This window comes from Oryctolagus cuniculus, chromosome 12 (assembly GCF_964237555.1).
Source record: "Oryctolagus cuniculus chromosome 12, mOryCun1.1, whole genome shotgun sequence".
Lineage (NCBI taxonomy): Eukaryota > Metazoa > Chordata > Mammalia > Lagomorpha > Leporidae > Oryctolagus > Oryctolagus cuniculus.
This window is the reverse complement of record NC_091443.1, coordinates 14,068,311-14,090,869: the sequence shown is the minus strand read 5'-3', so window position 1 is coordinate 14,090,869 and position 22,559 is coordinate 14,068,311. Positions and strand designations below refer to the sequence as shown.

General features: G+C 48.1%; 1 long non-coding RNA gene and 11 other non-coding genes across 21 annotated transcripts in view; all 12 read right to left on the bottom strand.

Annotated features, from left to right (window-relative positions):
• LOC103351271 (uncharacterized) overlaps nt 1–22,559 on the bottom strand; it is a 153,485-nt gene that overhangs the window by 96,696 nt on the left and 34,230 nt on the right. For 7 of the 10 annotated variants that reach the window (XR_011380658.1, XR_011380659.1, XR_011380657.1 and 4 more), the window contains exons 2-15: nt 19,651–19,691; nt 18,616–18,745; nt 16,875–17,189; nt 16,433–16,476; nt 15,071–15,198; nt 10,697–10,880; nt 10,254–10,297; nt 8,918–9,022; nt 6,335–6,379; nt 4,979–5,104; nt 4,544–4,592; nt 1,621–1,665; nt 891–1,015; nt 457–501 (exon numbers count right to left, since the gene is read on the bottom strand). This is a non-coding gene — a long non-coding RNA (uncharacterized lncRNA). The other 3 variants (XR_011380663.1, XR_011380664.1, XR_011380661.1) reach the window with 3 other exon arrangements.
• LOC127483903 (small nucleolar RNA SNORD115) lies at nt 739–819 on the bottom strand. Its single transcript, XR_007910694.1, has one exon. It is a non-coding gene; the product is annotated as a small nucleolar RNA SNORD115 (small nucleolar RNA).
• Nucleotides 3,157–3,237, bottom strand: LOC127483970 (small nucleolar RNA SNORD115). The gene has a single exon (XR_007910761.1). It is a non-coding gene; the product is annotated as a small nucleolar RNA SNORD115 (small nucleolar RNA).
• LOC127483913 (small nucleolar RNA SNORD115) lies at nt 4,827–4,907 on the bottom strand. The gene has a single exon (XR_007910704.1). It is a non-coding gene; the product is annotated as a small nucleolar RNA SNORD115 (small nucleolar RNA).
• LOC127483964 (small nucleolar RNA SNORD115) lies at nt 6,623–6,707 on the bottom strand. Its single transcript, XR_007910755.1, has one exon. It is a non-coding gene; the product is annotated as a small nucleolar RNA SNORD115 (small nucleolar RNA).
• On the bottom strand, nt 8,767–8,847 carry LOC127483937 (small nucleolar RNA SNORD115). Its single transcript, XR_007910728.1, has one exon. It is a non-coding gene; the product is annotated as a small nucleolar RNA SNORD115 (small nucleolar RNA).
• Nucleotides 10,545–10,625, bottom strand: LOC127483904 (small nucleolar RNA SNORD115). Its single transcript, XR_007910695.1, has one exon. It is a non-coding gene; the product is annotated as a small nucleolar RNA SNORD115 (small nucleolar RNA).
• On the bottom strand, nt 13,160–13,240 carry LOC127483961 (small nucleolar RNA SNORD115). The gene has a single exon (XR_007910752.1). It is a non-coding gene; the product is annotated as a small nucleolar RNA SNORD115 (small nucleolar RNA).
• On the bottom strand, nt 14,916–14,996 carry LOC127483920 (small nucleolar RNA SNORD115). Its single transcript, XR_007910711.1, has one exon. It is a non-coding gene; the product is annotated as a small nucleolar RNA SNORD115 (small nucleolar RNA).
• LOC127483916 (small nucleolar RNA SNORD115) lies at nt 16,724–16,804 on the bottom strand. The gene has a single exon (XR_007910707.1). It is a non-coding gene; the product is annotated as a small nucleolar RNA SNORD115 (small nucleolar RNA).
• LOC127483932 (small nucleolar RNA SNORD115) lies at nt 18,464–18,544 on the bottom strand. Its single transcript, XR_007910723.1, has one exon. It is a non-coding gene; the product is annotated as a small nucleolar RNA SNORD115 (small nucleolar RNA).
• On the bottom strand, nt 19,914–19,997 carry LOC127483985 (small nucleolar RNA SNORD115). The gene has a single exon (XR_007910773.1). It is a non-coding gene; the product is annotated as a small nucleolar RNA SNORD115 (small nucleolar RNA).

The window sequence follows — 22,559 nt, the reverse complement described above, 5'->3', positions numbered from 1 at the left end:
GCTACCATGTTACCAGGCATGTGAAGCTTCCTAGCTACCAGGCACCTGAAGAGTAGGCTCTCCCATCAACCCTCCCTCATGATGGGTTTTATCCCCTTCCCATGCTTCCAACAGAATCTGAGCCAGTCTCCGACAAAGATATCTGATACTGAATTTTGCTCACTCTTAGATAAAAGATCAAGGCAATGCATACCCACTGCAGCACACATAGGAGAACTGGGGGCAAATAGCCTCACTAAACCCTTCCCCAGGATCCATTCCCAACCCTCAGCACAACCAGGCCAGTGTTTAAGGCAATGTGTTCTGGATTTCAAAGTCCATAGGGGCATAGCCGGCTCTGGAGCACAGTCAGAGGTGTCCATCCTTTTTCACCATAGGTCCACATCCTGTGCTGTGACAGGTGATCTGACGCCCAGATACTGCCCAGAGGCTCCATGATCCTCACCGTACACTCACCTGGGATGTGGGATACAAGGGTGTCCTGACGGGCAGCACATCTCACTGAAAGGCACAAGAGGATGAAAGGAGCTGAAGAAGAAGCCCCAGTCCAGCACCACAATTCAGCCCATAGGGAACACACCCTTACTAAAAGAAACTTTGGTAGATCCACAGCAGCAGCATTTGCTGCCTGGGATGTTTTTCCAGCCTGGGGGTTTTCGGGTCTATGTTCCACAGTGTCTCTTGCACTGGAAAGCACATAAAGACCCTGATGTTCCCTTGTACCACTGTCACTAGGCTGGGCCTCAGCGTAATCCTATTGAGCATGATTTTTAAGTCATCATCTCTCTTCAAGACAGTATGAGGTCTCATCATCGACCCAACCAGTGGAACCACAGCACAGTAATCCCTTGGTGCCATCCCACCTCTAAGGCCTGGATGGATTGGCTTACCTTGGGCAACCAGGGAAATTTCCTTCCCCAAGATCTTGGTACCACCAGCTCATGGTCTGCTGGTGCTTTGACTACAGCCTTCCCTTTGGGGTACTGGTCCGCACAAGGGATCCTGATGCCATCATCTATGGAAATGGGAAGGGGCAGGTTGGACAGACAGCATAGGGCATTGGTCTGGATCATGGCCCTGCAGTTGCCATGGCACAGATGTCTGAAACCTCTAACCAGGCACTGGACTGAGCATCCCAGTGTCTTAGGTTCCAGGAGCCCTGTGATGCATGTGAAGCTCCCTGTATGAGAGACACCTCCAGGGCCGGCAACATATGAAACCTACCTCTAATGCTCAATGTGGTCCTCAGCCCAGACCTCCTACATAATCTGAAACCTGAACCTTCTGAGAAGCCTGATCCTCAGTGTCTGACTATATCCAGTAACACCAGCAAGGCAACACAGAGCTGCTGCCCCAGCCATAGGCCAAGTGGAGGATTTGACAGCATGTGACCCATCCCTCAGGAACCATTTCCTTTTCTTGCCTGACTCCAGTACTAACCACAGAGTCAGGTAAGCTGTTCTGGACCTCAGAGCCCAAAAGGGCACATCTCACTGAGAAGCACAGCCCCAGGCTACCTTCTTGTATCTCAGTGGGTACATCCCTTAGGCTTACTTTGGGTGACACACCCTGAAACCCAGCTGCACCACAGAGAATCCATAACCCACGACATCTACTCACCTGGAATCCAGGACACAAATATGACCCACCAGCTAGTACATCTCACTGAAAAAGAAAAACAAGGGGACAAAGTGGCCTGAAGAAGGAGCCCCCCTAGAAATCCCCACAACTCCTGTAATTATCACACAGTTATTCTTAAGTGTTGAAAATTAACTGAAATGTGATCCCTGTTAAACATAAGAGTGGGAATAAGAGAGGGAAGAGATGTATAATTTGGGGCATGCTCGGGCTGACTTGCCCCAATTGGTAGAGTTGGAAACATACCAGGGGATTCCAATTCAATCCCATCAAGGTGGCATGTGCCAATGCCATCTCACTATTCCAAGTGATCAATTTCAGTTCACAATTGATCATAATGAAAGGACTAAGAGTCAAATGGAGCACATAAACAAGTCTAGTATCTGCTAACACTAACCGATAGAACAAATAAAGGGGAGAGTGATCCAACATGGGAAGTGAGATACTCAGCAGACTCATAGAATGGCGGATGTCCTAAATAGCACTCTGGCCTCAGAATCAGCCCTAAAGGCACTCGGATCTGGCTGAAAAGCCCATGAGAGTATTTCAGGCATGGAAAGCCAAGACACTCTGGCAAAAAGATCTCTGTGAGTGAGATCCCAGTGGAAAGAACAGGTCTTCAAAGAGGGAGGTGCCTTTCTCTGAAGGGAGGAGAGAACCTCCACTTTGACTAAGACCGTGTCTAAACAAGATAAGAGTCGGAGAACTCAAGGGGCTTCCATAGCCTTGGAAACTCATGACTGGTGCATAGGGAGATTACTGATGCCATAAACAGGAGTGTCAATTTGTAAAGTCAACAACAGGATTCACTGTGCACTTACTCCTCATGTAGGATCTCTGTCCTTAATGTGCTGTACACTGAGGCTTAATGCTGTAACGAGTACTCAAACAGTATATTTCACTTTGTGTTTCTATGGGGGTGCAAACGATTGAAATCTTTACTTAATGTACACTAAACTGATCTTCTGTAAAAAAAAAAAAAAAAAGAAATTATCAATTCCCAACTTGACTCTCACTGGGATTAAACATGACAATAGGTCTGATCTGATTTCATCATCATTTTAAAAAAATCATCTATTATTTTTCACTTTATGTTTCTGTGTGGGAGCAAACTGTTGAAATCCTTACTTAAGGTATACTAAGCTGATCTTCTGTATATTAAGATAATCAAAAATGAATCTTGATGTGAATGGAAAGGGAGAGGGAGTGGGAAAGGGGAGGGTTGTGGGTGGGAGGGACGGTATGGGGGGGGAAGCCATTGTAACCCATGAGTCGTACTTTGGAAATTTATATTCATTAAATAAAAGATAAAAAAAAAAGAAATCCCCACAACTCAGCAAGTGGGGATCATATACCATGCCCAAGGTGGAAGGAGTTTGGTTGGGTCCAACAGGAGTGGCCACTCCTTCCTAGGGACTGCATTCTGGCTTGGGGAAGCTAAAGGTGTCCACTACCCAAGGTATCCTCTTTTAGGCACATGTGGACTCTGTGGTCCTCTTGATACTCAGTCACTAGACTGGGCCTCAAGGTCATCCTATTGAGCATAATTTTTAAGTCATGATCCCTCTTCAAACCAGTATAAGGTCTAATCATTCACCCAACCCCAGGAATCATACCAGGGGCAGTCCTTGGAGCCACTTCAACTTAAAAGCCCAGAAGGATTCAATTACCATAGGCAATTTTGTTCATTGTGTCGGGTATGAACAGAAAGAAGGGGCAACTAGGTACAGAAATTCCAGAGTGTTCTTTAGTGTTGTTGACCCAGGCAAGTACTCCAAAGAACAAGTTAGGTCCCACTTGTCCACAAACTGCTGGGAGTTTTGGTCACCAGAGCAGAGAGGGACACTTGGCCAGGATCATAAATGTCAGCAGTGGCTACCTTCACTGATCCTTCTGCCCCCAAGATCTTGATCCTGGTGGGAAACCATGATGGACAAGCAAGCAATGGCATAGCCAAAGTATCAGAAGATTGGCCTCACAAACATACCCAAGGAAACAGCAGTGGGGCCCTGGACCTATCAACACAGGTTGCTGTACAGGCCTGAGAGATTGGGTGCAGGTTGCCTGAGCACAGTAGATCCTGGGAGCAATGCTTCTCAGTCTGTGCTACCTGGGAACACTTTGTCATATGGTTACTTCCATCTTCAGTACTGTCCATACCAAAAAATGGTGTAGTAATACAACCCTGGACCATGGACAACTATACCATAGGGCATAGGTGTCTCCTGTTGTGGAAGGAGAGCCTGGGACTAGGAGGTGCACTGACATTCCTGCTGGAACCAACACATCCCAGTCCCATGTAGATGACCCATGAATATAAGTCCCTAGATGAGGTAAGTTGTGGGTATGGGGTGTCTATGGCATTATCTTGTAGGTGCCATTTCATGGGTATTGGCACACCTGTGACTGGGCACTGAAATGTGAGTCCCTGAGTCCTAGGCTCCAGTGGCTTTTGACCCATGTGAAGCTCCCAGGTTTCAAGTCACCTGCAGAGCTAGCTGCTCTACAAAACTTCCCTACTACTTGGTGTGGTCATTTGTTGTGGCCTAACAGGACAGGATCTGAGCCCTGTACCACAGAGAGGCATGATCCCTAGCGCTTGCCCACTTCCAACCAGCAAGGTAATCCAGAGCTGCTGTAGCTCAAATAGAATGGAGAGGGGGCATTTGCTGGTGAACCCTCACCCAGGATCTGTTGCCATCCATCAGTTGGCCCATGAACTAGGCTAGAACTTCATGCTGGCATTCTGGATTTTAGAGCCCATGGTGACATTGAAAGCTCTGGAGCACAGCCCGATGTTGACTTCCTGTGTCTCTGTGTGTCCACCCCTAAGGCTTGTGTTGGGTGACCAGCCCTGATGCCCAGCTCTCCTAAAGAGGCCCCATTATCTTCTCCTTCCACTCACCTTGGAACGAGGATGTAAGAGTGACACAAAGGGCAGCACATACATCTCACTGAAAGAGACAAGGGGATAAAGGGAGCTGAAGAAGGAAGCACCATAACTGAATGTGAGGAGAGCACACACCAAGCCAAGGAGGAAGAAGCTTAGTTGGATCCTCTAGGGTCAGCCATTCCTGCCTGGGCACTGCCTCCTGCCTCTGGGTCTTGAGGTCTCCAGTAACCAGGTTCTTTACCACTAGAAAGCACATGTGGAACCTGGGGTCCTCTTGCATCACTGTCTCTAGGCTGGGCCTCAGCGTAATCCTATTGAGCATGATTTTTAAGTCATCATCTCTCTTCAAGACAGAATGAGGTCTCATCATCGACCCAACCCCAGGGACCATTCCATGGGAATCTCATGGTGTCATCCAACTCCCAGAGCCCAGATAAATTGGCTTACCTCTGGAAGTCTGTTGTTTCCTTGTCCAAGAGGGATGGCAGCATCAACTCATTGGAAGCTGGGCCTTGACCACAGCCCTTGCCAACGGGTACTAGTATCCATGGATTGCTTTTCTGCTGACATCATCTGTGGAACCGGTAGGGGCCATGTATGAACAGGCAACAGAGGAACGCTCTAGGCATACAACTTCCAGAGCTTGCTTTGACCCTATTGGCCCTTTTGAGCCCTCCTAGGATCCCACACCTGTAAGCATGGTGGTATTGGCAAAATCAGCCCACCTTACCTAAGAACTACTGGGCCTCTTGGTCACAGAGCGAGCATCCTCTATTGCGCCAATATTACCTCAACAGTCAGGTTCCAGCAGGGAAACAGGCTAGACAACCAAGCAATGGAACATAGTTGGCCTAAGGACTGAATGAATGAGACATCCAAGGAGGCCACTGTGGGGACCTGGGGTTAACAACATGGTGTTCCAACCAGGCCTGAGGGCTCAGGTCTAGGTTACATGCACAAACTGTATCTTCAGAATTCATACTGAGCTTGTCAGATACACCTACTTCCTGTGGTTGCTGCCCAACTCAGGTCTGTACATATCCCAAAGATAGGGTATGGGCATTAGGATGCACCATACTCCAGCTCTACTGTGGGAACTTGGTACCTCCCATGGAGCAATGGGAGCCCAAGGCTAGAGGATCCTTGTTATGCTTGCTGGATTCAATTAGTCTGAGGCCACCCATGTGGCCTGAGAATACCATCCCCTGTACCAGGTAAACAAGGGAGATGGGTGTGTCTGGCACTACCATGAATGTGCCATAGTATGTATATTGGCATTTCCTAAATAGGAACCAGACTGATCATCTCTATGTCCTAGGATCCAATTGCCCTGTTACCCATGTGAATTTCCCAGGCTGACAGTCATCTGCAGAGTCTCTGCCCCTCCAAAACCCCCTCTCTGCCTTGATGTGGTCTTGAGCCCGGGCCCCACTGAATCTAAAACCTGTCCCTGCTCCCGCCCCCATGGAGGCTGGTTCCCTGAGGCCTGGCCACTTCCGCCCATATCAGCTAGGCATCCCAGTGCTGCTGAGCCCTCTTAGGTTGAACAGAAGCACTGGCCCCATGTGAACCCTCTTTTGGGAAATGCTTTCTTTCCTTGCCTGAGCCCCCACACAAGGCAGGGTTCATGTAAGGCATTCTGCACCTCAGAGCCAAAAGGGGCACAGCTCACTCAGGATAACTGCCCAAGGCTGCCTTTCTGTGTCTCCATGTCTCCGTGGGTTACCCTTGAAGTTCATGTCTGTGACCCTACAGAATCCCTGTTGCCTCACAGAGGCCCCATTACCACCACCATCCACTTACCTATGACCCAGGTTGAAAGGCTACTTCTCCAGGCTACTCTACTCACTGAAATATAGAAGAGAAGAATGGAGATGAGATAGGAGCCCACTGTGGCCCTTCATCTTCACCAGGGGGAAGCACACACCAAACCCAAGGAACATAAGAGCTTATATTCATCCTGAATGAGCAGCTGCTCTGCCTGTGGACCACACACTTGCTTGGGGTTCTCCAGATCTCTAGTGCCCAGGTTCTCCTCCCCTGTTATGCAACTGGTTACTCCAAGGTTCTCTTCACCACTTTCGCTAGGCTGGGCCTCAGCGTAATCTTATTGAGCATGATTTTTCAGTCATCATATCTCTTCAGGTCAGTATGAGGTTTCATCCGAAATTGACCCAACCCCAGGTATCACCACACAGGAAGGCCTATGTGCCATCCCAGCTCTAGGGTATGGATGGACTGGTGTACCATGGGCAGTGCTGGTCATTGCCTTGTCCTACAGGGCTGGCAACACCAGCTCATTGGATGCTAGGGCCTTGACCAAGTCCTTGCCCCAGGGGCACTGCACCCCATAGGGTCTTTCTTTGGTAACATCAACTGTGTTACAGGGTTGTGAATGAGTGTGAACAGACAGCAGTAACAGGCTAGGATTCACTGAATTCAGAATGTGCTGGCCTCATTGGCCCAAGTGAGGCTTTCCAGGAGCCCACCATTGTGGGCACAGTGGGTCAGGAACACTCTGCTGAGTTTTCTGCCAAATGGGCCTCTTGTACACCATACAGAGGGGCCCACTCAGGCAGTCTAGTCCTGATGGAAGCAGCTTACTCTACCAATCCTTCCTGCACATGAGAATCTGGTTCTGGCCTGAAACTGGACTGGACAAGCAAGCAATAGCCTGGCCTAAGCATTAGTATTACAGTTCTATGAGACATTCATAAGGAAGTCCCCTCTGGGCCTTGGGCAAACAACATGGTGTTGTCATATGGGCCCAGATACTTGCTCAGTTGTATGCTGCACCAAAACACTGGAGCTCAGAGCTCAAGCTCTGCCCCATGGAGACACAAACATCCTATGGTCACTGTCCACCTCAGTTCTGTACACATTCCAAAGTTGTGGCATGAACATCGGGCTGGACCATGGCTCACTTCTTTCCAGGGCCTTGGTGCCTCCATTGAGAGCAGGATCCTGGAACCAGGAGGGGCTCTGGCATCCTTACCAGGCTCCTCTAAGCCTGAAGTCCACTCATGTGTGAAGGGAAAAGCAGGCCCTTGACAAGGCAAGCACTGGAGATGGGCATGCTGGGAAGCACCAAGCAGGTGCCCTGGTCAGAGTGTTGGTACCCCTCTGGCTGGGCATCAACCAAATACCCCTGTACACAAGGGTTCAGGAACCCTGCAACCCACATGAAGCTCCCAGGCTGCAAGTCACCTGCAGATCTGGCTGCCTCACCAACATTTTCTCAGTGCTCTGTGTTGTCGTTCACCTGGGCCTCTTATGCAGTCCTTGTTCAGGGTCTTCTATAGGATCTGAGAGCCAGCCCTGCACAAAGGTCTAATCCCCAGACTGATACAGCTTCCTCCTATGGGCGCTGCCTAACCAAGTGCTGATACATCCCAAAGATGGGGAATGGGCATTAGGCTGAAAAATGGCCGACTCCTACTGTGGGGTCTTGGTGCCTCCTATGGAGCAGGGGGATCCTAGGGCCAAGAGGTTCCCTGTCATCTGTGTTTGGCTCAACATACCCCATGTCCATCCATGTGGGCTAAGAACACCAGGTGCTGGACTAGAAAAGGGACAGGGATGGGCATGCCTGGCACCACCCTGCAGATGTTATGCTACCAGCCTAGGGGTCCCTGCAACTTAGGCTCCAGTGGCCTTGCCACCCACTTGAAGGTCCTGAGCTGAACATCACCTGAATGGTGCCTCCTCCTCCAAACCACCTTTCCTGACTTGGTGTGATTTTGGCCAGGAATCCATCAATCCTAAACCCACTCCCACTGGTTCCCCAGTGTCTACCCACTTCTGCCCACAGCAACAAGCAACCAAGAGCTTCTGAGGCCCACCTAGGAAAAGTGGCAGCACTGGCCCCACATGAACCCTCTCACAGGAAACATTTGTAATTCCTTGCCTGAGCCCCCACTCAAGGCAAAGGTTCAGGTAAGGCATTCAGGGCATTAAATCACAAAGGGCAAAGCTCACTCAAGGGCACTGTCCGAGGCTACCCTCTTGTGTAAAAGAACTGAGGAAGGAGGTGCCAGTTTGGCCCATAACTTGGCCAGTGGGGAGTATACATCAAGCCCAAGGAAGATGGAGCTTGGGTATATCTTGCTATACAGGTGCTCCTGTCTGCAGACTATGTCCTGGCCTAGAGTGCCTCCAGGTCTCCAGTATCCAGGATCTCCTCCCCTGGTGGGCAGGGGAATGTTGGGGTCATCGCACACCACTGTCACTAGGCTGGGCCTCAGCGTAATCCTATTGAGTATGATTTTTAAGTCATCATCTCTCTCCAAGACAGTATGAGGTCTCATCATTGCCCCAACACAGGAACCACAGCACAGGAAAACCTTTGCGCCATCTCATCTTCAGGGCTCCTATGGATTGGCTTACCTAGGGTCTTCAGGGTTTTTCTTTTGCCTGTGGGGCTGGCACCACCAGATATCGGTGTGTTGATCTGTGGCACAGCCCTTGCTTACGGTACACTGTTGACATCATCTGTGGGAAAGGGAGGTGCGGATATGAACTAACAGATAGGGCAGGCTAGGGTGCACTAGTTTCAGAGCATGATTTACCCCATCACACTAAGTTACTAGGTGAGGCTTCCCAGGAAATTACCCTTGTAGACATGGTGGGTCAGGCAAATCCCATCTACCTCACGCTCAAAGTGCTGAGCATGTTGGTAACTGGGCTTTAGAGGTCAACCTGGGCCAGGTTGCCTTGCCAGATGGGTATTCCTACTGCTCATTCCTGTCCCAGAGGACTCAGTTGGCCAGTATCCAGGGTGAATATGTAAGCTGTGGCATAGCCTTGGCATCAGAGGACCAGTGGTGTGAGGTGCATATGAGTCCCCAGTAGAGCCAGTGCTTACCCACATAACGTCCCTTTCCAGGCCTGGGCACTCAGGTCAGGCTGCCAGCAGACACCTGATCCTTTGAGCTCAGGCTGTGCACTCAGGTCATATATTTCTGCTACAGTCTCTGCCAGCCAAAGTAACATAAACATTCCAAATATTGGGTACAGGCATTGGGCTGGATCATGGCCCACTCTTCCCATGGGCCCTGGTGCCTCTTATGGAGCAGCAGAGGAGCAGGACCCTATGTCTAGTAGGGGCCCTGGTATTGTTGCTATGTTCAACTGATTTTGAAGGAAACCCATGTGGCCCCCAAATGTCAGTCCTTGAATGAGAAACACAGATAGGATGGGGCATGCCTGGCACCACTATGCCAGAGCCCTGGCTTGAGTCTGGCATGGGTACTGGCACTCCCTTGACTGGGCACCAGCTGAAGTGTATCTGAGTTATGCCTCCAATGACCCTGCCATTCATTTTAAGTTCCCAATGTCAGAAACTGCAGAGTTGTTTCCCTGACAAGCCTCCCTTATTGCCTTTGTGTAGTACTTGTTCCATACCTCCCAACGAATCTGAGTCCTGCCCCCAAAAGAGCCCTGTTCCTACTTTCTGGCCACAACAGTCAGGCAACACAAAGGTGCTGTTACACACCTTGGACAAGTAGGGGCACTGACCCACATGAACCCTTCACAAGAAACCATTGCCATCCCTCAGTTGAATCTCAAACCAGGCCAGGATTTCAGGCAAAGGGTTCTGGACCTCAGAGCCTGAGGCAGCCTTCCTACATTTCTGTGGGTCACCTATCAGGCTTTCATAGAGGGATCCACTCTGATACTCAACTCCTTCGCAGATGCACAATATTCCTTGCCAGCCACTCACCTAGGCCCAGGGTCCCAAGAGTGAACTGCTGGCAGCACCTTTCACTGAAAGACACAAGGGGATGAAAGGAACTGAAGAAGGAACTCCCAGTAAGGCCCCGCCCTTGAGAGAGTAGGGAGCACACACCAAGGTCAAAGTGAAAGGAGCTTGGGTGGATCCTGCAGGAGCAGCTGCTACTGCCTGGGGAAGGTTTCCCGGCCTGGGCACTTTTAGATCTACACTCCCCAGGGTCTCTTGTCTTGGAGAGCATGTGGAGACCCTGGTATCCTTCTGTACCACCTTTACTAGGTTGGGCCTCAGCGTAATCCTATTGAGCATGATTTTTAAGTCATCATCTCTCTTCAAGACAGTATGAGGTCTCATCATCGACCCAACCCCAGGAACTATACGAGGGGCAGTCCATTGAGCCATCCCCATCTAATTTCCATGATGGATTTGCTTACCATGGACAGTCCTGTTCATTGTGTTCGGTGTCAACAGACAACAGGAGCCACTAGGTGCCATTGTTCCAGAGTGTTCTTTAGCCTCATCAGCCCAGGTAAGAGCACAAGAACCCAAACCTGTATGTGGGATGGCATCTGGCAAGTTATGTCCCCTTTGTCTTCAAACTGCTGGGAATCTTGGTATCTGGAAGAGAGAAGGGATACCTAACCAGGATTGTCCTGACAGCAATGGCTACCTTCACTGATTCTTCTGCCCCCAAAACCTTGCTCCTGATTTGAAACCATTATGAACAAGGAAGCAATGGCCTAGCCTAAGTATCAGAAGATCAACCTCACAGGATCTACACTAGGAGACACCGGTAGGGCCCTGGACCTACGAACACGGGGTTGCTGTACAAGCCTGACACTTTGGGTACAGGTTGCATGAGCACTGTGGATTCTTGGAGTTCAGGCTATGCCACCTGGGAACACTTTGATTGTATGGTTGCTTCCAACTGCAGTACTATACACACCCCAAAGATGGTGTAGCAACAAAAGCCTGGACCATGGACAACTCTACCGTTTGGTCTTGGTGCTTTCTGTTGAGGATTGTGAGCCTGGTCCCAGGAGGTGTACTGAAACATGGTTGGATCCTATAGGATCAGCCATTCCTGCCTGGGCATTGCCTCCTGGCCTCTGGGCCTCAAGGTCTCCAGTAACCAGATTTTCCACCACTAGAAAGCACATGTGGAACCTGGGGTCCTCTTGAACCACTGTCACTAGGCTGGGCTTAATCCTATTGAGCATGATTTTTAAGGGATCATTCCATGGGAATCCCATGTTATCATGCAACCTCAAGAGCTTAAATGGACTGGCTTACTTCTGGCAGTCTGTTGCCTTGTCCAACAGGGATGGCAGCATCAAACCATGCGCTGCCTTGGCCTTGACCAAATCTCTTGGCCATGGAAACCAGTACCCATTGTGGCTGTTCTGTTGATATCATCTGTGGAGCCAGGAGGGGGCACGTATGAACAGACATCAAAGGAACACTGTAAGAACTCTTGTTCCAGAGTGTGCTTGGCACTACTGGCCCATGTGAATCCTCCTAGGAACCCACACCTGTAGGCATGGTGGGATTGGCTAGCTCTGCCCACTTTACCTGAGAACTACTGGGCCCCCTGGTTTGGGGCCAGCATCCTCTACTGCTCCATCCTAACCCCAACACTCAGGTTCCATCAGGGACATGGGCTGCACAACCAAGCACTGGCAAAGTTTTGGCTTGAGGATTGGTTGAATGAGATACCCAAAGAGGCCTCTGTGGGACCCTGGGGTTAACAACATGGTATTCCAACCAGGCCTGAGTGCTCAGGTCTAGGCTATGTGTACACACTATATCCCCAGAATTCATGCTGTGCTTCTCAGATACACCAGCATCCTGTGGTTGCTGCCCAACTCAGGCCTGTACACATCCCAAAGATGGGGTATGCGCATTAGGTTAGACCATACTCCAGTCCTACTGTGGGAACTTGGTGCCTCCCATGGAGAAATGGGAGTCCAGAGCTAGAGGGGCTTGCTGGATTCAATTAGTCTGAGGCCACCCATGTGGCCTGAGAACACCATCCCTGGACCAGGTAAACAGGGGGGATCGTGTGCCTGGCACCACCATGAATGTGCCGCAGCACATGTATTCACACCTCCTGAATGGACACCGGACTGATCATCACTATGTCCTAGGCTCCAGTTACACTGTAACCTACGTGAAGCTCCCAGGATAACAGCCACCTGCAGAATCTCTGCCCTTCCAAAAACACCCTCCTTGGTGTGATCTTCAGCTCGGGCCCTCCACCAAATCTAAAAGTTGCTCCCCTTCTCTGAGGTTGGTTCCCGAGGTCTGCCCACTTATGGCCACACATGCAAGGCAACCCAGAGCTGCTGAGGCCCACTTCAGCTGCGCCACACACTAGCCCCATGTGAAACTTCCTTCAGGAAACACTTTGATTCCTTTCCTGAGCTCCCACACAAGGCAGGGTTCATGTAAGGCATCTTGTACCTCATAGCCCAGAGGCACTCAGGATCACTGTCCAAGGCTGTCTTTCTGTGTCTCCATGGGTGACCCCTGAGGTTCACGTCTGGTGACCTACACAGAAGCCCTGCTGCCCTACATAGGCCCCATTACCACCACCATCCACTCACCTGTGATGCAAGTTGACAGGCTGCTTCACCAGGCTATTCTTACTTATGAAAGACAGAGGGGCAGAAAGGAGCTGAGGGAGGAGCCCCGCTGTGTCCCCACCAACTTGGCCAGTGGGTAGCACATACAAAGCCCACGGAACATGGAGCTTTGGTGCATCCTGAAAGACCAGTCGCTCCTGCCTGTGGATCACATCCCGGCCTGGGGGACTTCCGTTTCTCTAGTGCCCAGGGTCTCATTCCCTGGTAGGCACCTGGTTACTACCAGGTTCTCTTCACTACTTTCACTAGGCTAGGCCTCAGAATAATGCTAATGAGCATGATTTTTGAGTTATCATCTCTCTTTGAGACAGTATGAGGTCTCATTGTTGACCCAACCCCTGGAACCACCACACAGGAAGGTCAATGAGCCATCCGAACTCCTGGTTCTGAATGAATTGGCTTACTATGGGCAGTACTGGTCATTGCCTTCTCCAACAGGGCTGGCAGCACCAGCTTATGGGGTGCTGGGCCTTGGCCAAATCCTTGCCTAAGGGGCACTGGACCCCATAGGGACTTTCTTTAGTATGACATCTATGGGACAGGGAGGTGAATGTGTGTGAACAGACAGGAGGAGCAGGTTAGGAGTCACTGGATTCAGAGCATGCTGGCCCCATTGGCCCAAGTGAGGTTTTCTGGGAGCCCATCCCCATAGGAACAATGGGTGGGGAAAATCAAGCAGGATTCATCTGAAGGAAGTAGCCTCCCTTACTAAATCTTCCTGCACATGAGAATCTTGTTCTGGCCTGTAACTGTACTGGACAAGCAAGCAATGGTCTGGCCTAAGCATCAGAATTCCAGTTCCAAGAGACATACCCAAGGAAGCCCCCACTGGGCCCTGAGCAACCAACATGGTGTTGCCATATAGGCCCAGGTGCTCGCTCAGGTACAGGCTGCATAAACACACTGGATGCTGGGAGCTCAAGCTCCACCCCAAGGAGACACCATCATCCTATGGTCACTGTCCACCTCAGTTCTGTACACATTCCAAAGTTGGGGCATGGGCATCAGGCTGGATTACCGCACACTTCTCTTTTGGGGCCAAGATTCTTCCCACAGAGGGGCAACAGCCTGGGACCAGGACTGGCCCTGGCTTACTTACTGGGCTCATCTCAGTCTGAAGCCCACCCATGTGTGAAGGGACAGCCAGTCCCTGGATAAGGCATGCATCAGAGATGGATGTTGGGACTAGGAAACTGGCAGCCATGGGCATGCCTGACACCACCCTACAGGTGTTTTGTCATTTCTGCCAGTACCAACTGAATGAGCACCAGCCCTAGCATCCCAGAAACCTACGCTCCAGTGGCCTTGCTCCCAGGCTGAAAGTCGCTTGCATAGTATCTGCTCCTCCAAATCACCCTTCCTGACTTGTAGTGATTTTTTTTCAGGCTTCCACCAATCTAAAACCTACCCCTGCAAAGAGTCAGGTTCTCCAGGGTCTTTACCCTTCTGGCCACACCAGTAAGGCAAACCAGAAATTCTGAGGCCCACTGAGGCCAAGTGGCAGCCTGACCCCACATGCACCCTCCCTCATGAAGCATTTACACTCCTTGCCTGAGACCCACTGAAGGGCAAAGGTTCAATAAGGTTCAGGAGAGGTGTTCAGGGCAAACTTCACTCAGGGGCATTGCCTGAGGCTGCCTTCCTGTGTCTCCGTGGGTCCATCTCTGAAGTTGGTGTCAGGAGACCCATGAGGAATCCCTGCTGCCCCACACAGTCCCCATTCCACCAACATCCACTCACCTGTGACCTGGGTTGAAAGGCTCTGGTGCCAGGCTACTTTTCTCATTGAAAGACAGAAGGGTATATAGGAGCTGAGGAAGGAGGCCACAGTTGGGGGTATACATCAAGCCCAAGGAAGATGGAGCTTGGGTACATCTTGCACTAGCAGGTGCTCCTACCTGCAGACTGTGTCCTGGCCTAGAGGGCCTCCAGGTCTCCAGTATCCAGGATCTTTTCCCCTGGATGGCAGGGGAATTCTGGGGTCATCACACACCACTGTCACTAGGCTGGGCCTCAGCGTAATCCTACTGAGTATGATTTTTAAGTCATCACCTCTCTTCAAGACAATATGAGGTCTCATCATCGACCCAACACAAGAACCACAGCACAGGAAAACCTATGCGCCGTTCCACCTTCATGAAGGGCTCCTATGGATTGGCTTACCTAGGGTCTTCAAGGATTTTTCCTTTGCCAGTGGGGCTGGCACCACCAGCTCCTGGCTTGTATTGTAGTGAAGCACAGCCCTTGCTTCCAGTGCACTGGACTGCAAGTGCTTCCTCTGTTGACATCATCTGTGGGACAGGGAGTTGTGGATATGAACTAACAGATGGGGCAGGCTAGGGTGCACTGGTTTCAGAGCGTGATCTGCCCTATCACACTAGGCGAGGATTCCCAGGAAATTACCCTTATAGAAATGGTGGGTCAGACAAGTCCTATCTACCTCACCCTCAAACTGTTGAGCCTGTTGGTAACTTTTTTAGAGAGGTCAAGTTGGGCCAGGTCATCTTGCCAGAAGCAAATACCCCTACAATTCATTCCTTTCCCAGAGGTACCAGTCTTGTGCAGTATCCAGGGTGGATATGCAAGCACTGGCACAGTCTTGGCATCAGAGGACCAGTGGTGTGAGGTGCACATGAGTCCCCAGTAGAGCCCAGGCCTACCAACATAGCATCCCTTCTAGGCCTGGGCGCTCAGGTCAGGTTGCCAGCAGACACCTGATCCTTTGCGCTCAGGCTCTGCACTCAGGTCACATATTTCTGCTACAGTCTCTGCCAACCTCAGTAACATAAATATCCCAAATATTGGGTATGGGCATTGAGCTGGATCATGGCCCACTCTTCCCATGGGCCCTGGTGCCTCCCATGGAGGAACAGAGGAGCAGGACCCTAGGCCTGGTAGGGAGCCCCAACATTTTTGCTGTGTTTAACTCATTTTGAAGTCAACCCATGTGTCCCCCATATGCTATTCCCTGATGAGGAACACATAGGATGGGGCATGCTTGGTGCCATCCTGCATGACTTGACTAGGCACCTTGACTAGGCACCCCTGAATGTTCTTAGTTATGCCTCCAGTGGCCTTGCCACCCACTTTAAAATCCCAGACTGTCAGGAACCTGCAGAGCTGTTTCCCTGACAAACCTCCCTCAATGCCTTGGTGCAGTTCTCAGCCCGGGCCTCCTACCAAATCTGAATCCTGTTCCCAACAGAGTCCCAATCCCACTTTATGGCCACAACAGCAAGGCAACACAGAGGTGCTGCAACCCAACTAGGACAAATGGGGGCATTGGCCCATATGAACCCTCCCTAAAGAACCACTGCCTCCCTCAGTTGGCTCTTGAACCAGGCCTGGAGTTCAGGCAAAGGGTTCTGGACCTCAGAGCCCAAAGGGGGCACATCTCACATAGTAGCACAGCCTGAGGCAGCCTTCCTGTGTCCCCATGGGTCCACTACTCTGGATTTAAGAGAGCGACCCACCCTGATACCCAGCTCCCTTGCAGAGGGCCAGTGATCCTTGCCATCCACTCACCTGGGCTCAGGGTCCCAAGAGTGAACTGCTGGCAGCACCTTTCACTGAAAGACACAAGGAGATGAAAGGAACTGAAGAAGGAACTCCCAGTAAGGCCCCGCCCCTGGGAGAGTAGGGAGCACACACCAAGGCCAAAGTGAAAGGAGCTTGGGTGGATCCTGCAGGAGCAGCTGCTACTGCCTGGGGAAGGTTTCCCGGCCTGGGCACTTTTAGATCTATACTCTCCAGGGTCTCTTGCCCTGGAGAGCATGTGGAGACCCTGGTGTCCTCTTGTACCACCTTTACTAGGTTGGGCCTCAGCGTAATCCTATTGAGCATGATTTTTAAGTCATCATCTCTCTTCAAGATAGTATGAGGTCTCATCACTGACCCAACTCAGGAACCACAGCACGGGAAAACCTTGGAACCATCCCACCTGTAGGGCCAGGATGTATTGGCTTACCTTGGGCAATCTCAGAGTTTTCCTTCTCCAGTGGGCTGGCAACACCAGTTCATGAGCTGCTGGGACCCTGACCACAGCTCTTGCCTATAGGTTACTTGACCACATGGGGGCTTCCTCTGCTGATATCATCCGTGAAATAGGAATGAGAGGGTGTTGGTGTGAACAGGCATCATGGGAAACCAGGGTACACTGGTTCCAGTGCATGAGTTGGTCCTGTAGGCCTAGTGAGGCTTTCCAGGAGTCTGCCTCTCTATGTGTTGTGGACTCAGGTAGTCTCTGCCCATCCTGCCAGCAATCTCCTGGGCCTCTTGGTCACTAGGACAGAAAGGGACACTTGAGCAGGATTGTCCTGACAAGAGCACTTCTCCCCACCACTCTTTCCTACACTTGATATCCTAGTCCTGACAGGAAGCTGGAATGGACAAACAAGCATCAGCCTGGCCCTAAGCATTAGAGTTCCAGTCCCACAAGAAATACCCAAGGAGGCTCCCAGGGGTCCTGGCCTACCCACATGGGGTCATTGAATATGTCTAGGAGCTCAGGAGAAGGTTGTATGAACACGGTGGATCCTGAGACCTCAGGGTGTGCCCGTTTGGGACATCTTCCTCCTATGTTCACTGCTCACATCAGTCCCATACACATCCCAAAGGGTATGGGCATTGGATTGGACCATGGTCCACTCCTTCCATGGGGCCTTGGTGCCTCTGCGGAGGAGCAGAAACTTGGTCCCAGGAGGGGCACTGGTACCCTTGCTGGGCTCAACTCAGTCCATAGCCCATCCATGTGGCAAGGGAAAGTCAGCTCTGGATGAGGCAAGTAGCGGGGATATGGTGTGCTGGGCACCACTATACAGGTGCTAAGGCCCAGATGTCATCTCCCTTGACCTGACTCCTGCATCCTTGCATGGTAGAATCCATTGGCCCTATAACCTACATGAAACTTCCAGACTGTCATGTACCTGCAAAGCCAGCTGGCTTGGCAAACCTCCCTCAGTGTCACAGTGTGGTCTTTGGCCTGGGACTTTTATGGAATCTGAGAGTTGCCCCCACAGAAGTCTGATCCTCAGTGTCCACCCACTTCTGGTCACAACAGTAAGTCAGTCCCTTCTAGGCTGAGTGGCAGCACTGGCCTCACATGAACCTTCTACCAGGATCTGTTTCCATTCCTTGCTTAGCCTTTACATTAGGCCAGGGTTCCAGGCAAGTCATTCTGGACCTCAGAGCCCAATGGAACACAGCTCAGGGAAACTGCCAGAGTGTCTGCTCAGATACTCTGTTCCCCAGCACATGCCTCATGATTCTTTTCATCCACTTACTTGTAACCCTGCTACTGGACAGCTTAACTCACTGAAAAACAGGAGACAAAGGAGCTAAGGAATGAGCCTAAAGGGCAGTGCTGTATCTCAGCCATCAGGGAGTAAAAGCAAAGCCCAAGGAAGATGGAGCCTGGGTATATCCTGCACTAGCAGGCGTTCCTGCCTGTGTACTGTATCCTGGCCTAGGGGGCCTCCAAGTCTCCAGTCCCAAGGTCTCCTCCCTTGGGAGGCAAGTGGAAATGCCAGGGTCCTCTTGTACCACTGTCACTAGGCTGGGCCTCAGCGTAATCCTATTGAGCATGATTTTTAAGTCATCATCTCTTTTCAAGACAGTATAAGGTCTCATCATAAACCCAAGCTCTGGAACTACACCTAGGTTACTTCCTCATGCCATCTCACCTCTAGGGCACAGATGGATTGTCTTACCACAGGCAGTCCTGGACGTTTCCTTCTCCAACACTGTTGGCAGCACCAGCTCATGGACTGCTGGGGACTTGACCATTCCCTTTAGCCCCAAATCAGTGGAACCCACGGGGGCTTCCTCTAGTGACATTATCTGTGGGACAGGAAGGGGGACAGGTATGAACAGATAGCAACAGCTGGTTAAGGGCAAACTCCTTCCTTGTGTGCTCCCTCAACCCTCTCACTGTCCCCACTGACCCTGGCGAGCTTCCCAAGTCGTGACCCCTGTTAGTTTGGTTGGTCAGTGAAGGCACACCCATTCACCTGCGAATTGGTAGAAGCATGTGTGGCTGCTCCCTTGCTAGCTATAGTGCCCTGCATATTTTGTATTGTTAGATAGTGTCTCAATTGTATTTCAATGAAATTTCAGGAACAGTGAATTTTCCATGAAGGCTGTAATCTAATATTACAAGACTCATAAAAGAGTAGTATCTCTAACAGGACAATATTATGTTAGTTTTGGTCCTAGTCATCTCAGTGGCCCTTTCAGAAATAATGGATTTGTTGAATTCATACTATATGGTTTCATTATCTTGAAAATATTGAAGCTATATAATATCCAAACATGAAATTCTAATAATAATTGGGTCTTCAAATTATTCAATAGTGTTTTATAAAAAACACTGATTCTAATATTTTCATTTTAATTAATAGGATCTTTTTGTTATGGAAGTTTCATCTCTCCCCAAGTTACATAACACCTTTAGAAATTCACAATAATGTTATTGAAAATTCTATTGATACATGAAGATCAAAATAAATGTCAAGCATTTTACTGGGTACCAGTGAATACAAGCTTCACTCAAGTTTTAATTCTATCACATTCAGGTGAAAAGCAATGGTTTTTGTCACAGTAATACATCAAGTAAGTCTGTAAGCCATTTCAGAAGACTTACCAATGTCTGGTTGCCTGAATGTGAAACATAATTGCCTTAAGGTAAATATTCTCTAATCCCAATATCTCTTGGATTGCATCTGTCACTAATGGGAGCCACTCACCTCTTTTCAATGAATGGTTTTTCTATTGTTTGTCCATTTTTCTGAAAGATACAATGAGATTAAAGGTTTCCCAAAATGTTTTCTTAATATGACATACTAAAGGTCACTGAAATAAACCTGACAGAATGAGTTGTTCAATTTGAAATGCATCAACAGGACTGTAAAATATTAGTTTCCCATAAAAGATTTCATATTCTTATGCCCAAAATAAAATTATTCTACAATCAGTTCCAACTTTTGGCTCTATAATTATCAATAAGTCTAGGGCTCAGATTAATTTTATTGGGTATTATTTTTATGCAATCATCTCTATTCAAGACAATATAAAGACTTCTCATATTTTCCATATATACATACACTCCAATCTGAATGTCTACTAGTAGGTCTTTATTAATTCATTATGCTAAAGTGAAATATAGTTCGGATATATTCTCTGTAGGATAATGATATAGTATAATGTGCCACAAGGCAAAAGGGCCCTTATTCTCCTTAGTTTTTGTTTAATCTAAGAGGATAAGATTAGGAGAGGTGTCCAAACCAAATCATATTCCTCTCATGGGGTTATATCTCATGCTTACAGTTCGTTAATGGACTGATACGAGGGGACTTTTAAAAAAGTTTATGGAAAATTTCAATTATCTTATTTATATTCTTTTGTAAACTTTTTGAAGTTCCCTCATGTGAACACTTTTACAAAAATGCCCCCTTTTAAGGTAAGTGGAGTGGATTATAAATTCACATACATGGACAAAGTTTACATATTTCTTTGTGCTTAGAGACTAGGTGTCATGCAGTCATGGCTCTTTCTTGGTCCATCCCTTCAAGGAGCCATAGCAGTGACTTTTGCTATGATTCATTACTTATAAACTAGCATAAAATGATACTCATGAAGCCACATGAAACTCCAGATCTAAAATTAAGATGCCAAGCCTCTTGGAACTGTACTTATTTTCATATGTCTGGAGCAAACCATATACAGGAATTTTAAATCTGTGAAGGACACCCATTGTTTTTATATTGTGAGTCCTTACCAATGACCCACATATACCATAAAACCACAGCAATGCAGAAATATTATGGTAGGAGTAATATACCAACTGTATACCAATATATACCAATATAATATAATATACCAATAACCAATAGTTAGACTTAAAGAATATAGTACTGCTGAGACAGCAATCATGAGTCAAAAATATCTGAACATTATTTAAATGAATACTCAGGAGAAAGTGCCCATTTTTCCATGATAAGTCCTCAAATAGGTCATTCATTCATTAAAAAGAAAAAAATTGGTGGCCAGCATTGTTGTGCAGTGGGTTAAGTGCCAGTTGCAATGCTAACATCCCATATCAGAGCTCCTGTTCGTGTCCCAGTTGCTCTGCTTCAGAGGCAGCTCCCTGCTAATATGCTGGGAAAGCAGTAAACAATAGCCAAAGTGTTTGTGCACCTGTCACCCTCGTGGGAGACCCAGATGGGGTTCTAGGCTTCTAGCTTCTATCTGGCCCAACTAAGATTAATGAGGTTATCTGAGGGTGTGAATTAACAGAAAGAATATGTCTTTCTCTGTTTCTCTCACTCTCTCTCTGTCACTTTGCTTTTCAAATAAGTAAATCATTTTTTAAAAATAAAAATTTATATTGAGATGCACATTGTGCAATTTAGGGAACCTAAGAATCATCAAGGTGATATTAAGAACAATTGATGTCATTCTGCATTATACTTACTAAAATACATATTCATTCTGTATTATACTTCATCTAATGTAGTCACATAATTTTGGTATGCTGACATACAGATTGACATTTAATGGTGTTTATCTATCAATTTATTCAACTTCCAAGTTTCAATGCTAAGCAAATTATTGAATCTTGGATTTCTATCACAGAGGAAATTTTATCAAGTCTGAGAACATACACAAGAATGGAACATGTTTAAAGTATTTTCTTTTGAGAATTTTTCATACATGAAGCATTAATATCCTTTGGCTAAATTTTCAAGTTATCTCTATCAGTGAAACAGCCATCATTCATAATTAAACTCTACCTTTAATGAATATATTGAGGCCAACAGAAATTCTGAATATAGAAACCAAATATCATACTATCCATGATTTTACTCTAGCTCATGAATCAAGGGCAATTTATATATCCTAATATCAAACTTCTGAGCACAATTTTAACAGTCTTTCAGTTGTACTTCTACAATTATCCATAAATATCAACCTCAGAGTTATCTGAAAATGTGTACTGTAAATGAATTTACTTACTCCATGAGAGATGGTTCCAACAAGTCATAAAACTTCCAATTTTAGGTAAATGAAGCTCATTAAAAGTAGATATTTTCTGATAATATTCCCATCAAGTAGGTCACTCACTCATTGCCAAAAGTAAGTTAATCATTCACCAATATTCTCTGTTAATGTAATCACCTTAAAATGCAAATAATGTTGGAGTCTGTGGACTCAAGAGGCTTACATAGCCTTGGCAGTTCATGACAAGAGCCTCAGGTGATCACTGACATCATAAGTAAGAGCATCAATTGTTAAATCAACAAGAGGAGTCACTGTACACTTGCTCCCCAAGTAGGACATTTGTCCTCAATGAGTTGTACTATGAGAATTAATGGAAAACTAGTCTTTAAACAGTACTTTATACTTTGTGTGTCTGTGTGGGTGCAAACTGTTGAAATCTTTGCTTAGTCTAGAGTTGATCTTTTTTTGTATAAAGATAATTAAAAATCAATCTTAATGAAGAATGGGATGGGAGAGGGAGTAGGAGGTGGGCTATGAGTTGAGGTGAGAGGGCAGCCATGGGCAGAAGAACTGCTATAATCCAAAAACTATACCTATGAAATTCATAATTATTAAATAAAAACTTTCTTTTAAAAAAGGCAGTCTTGGAAAATTT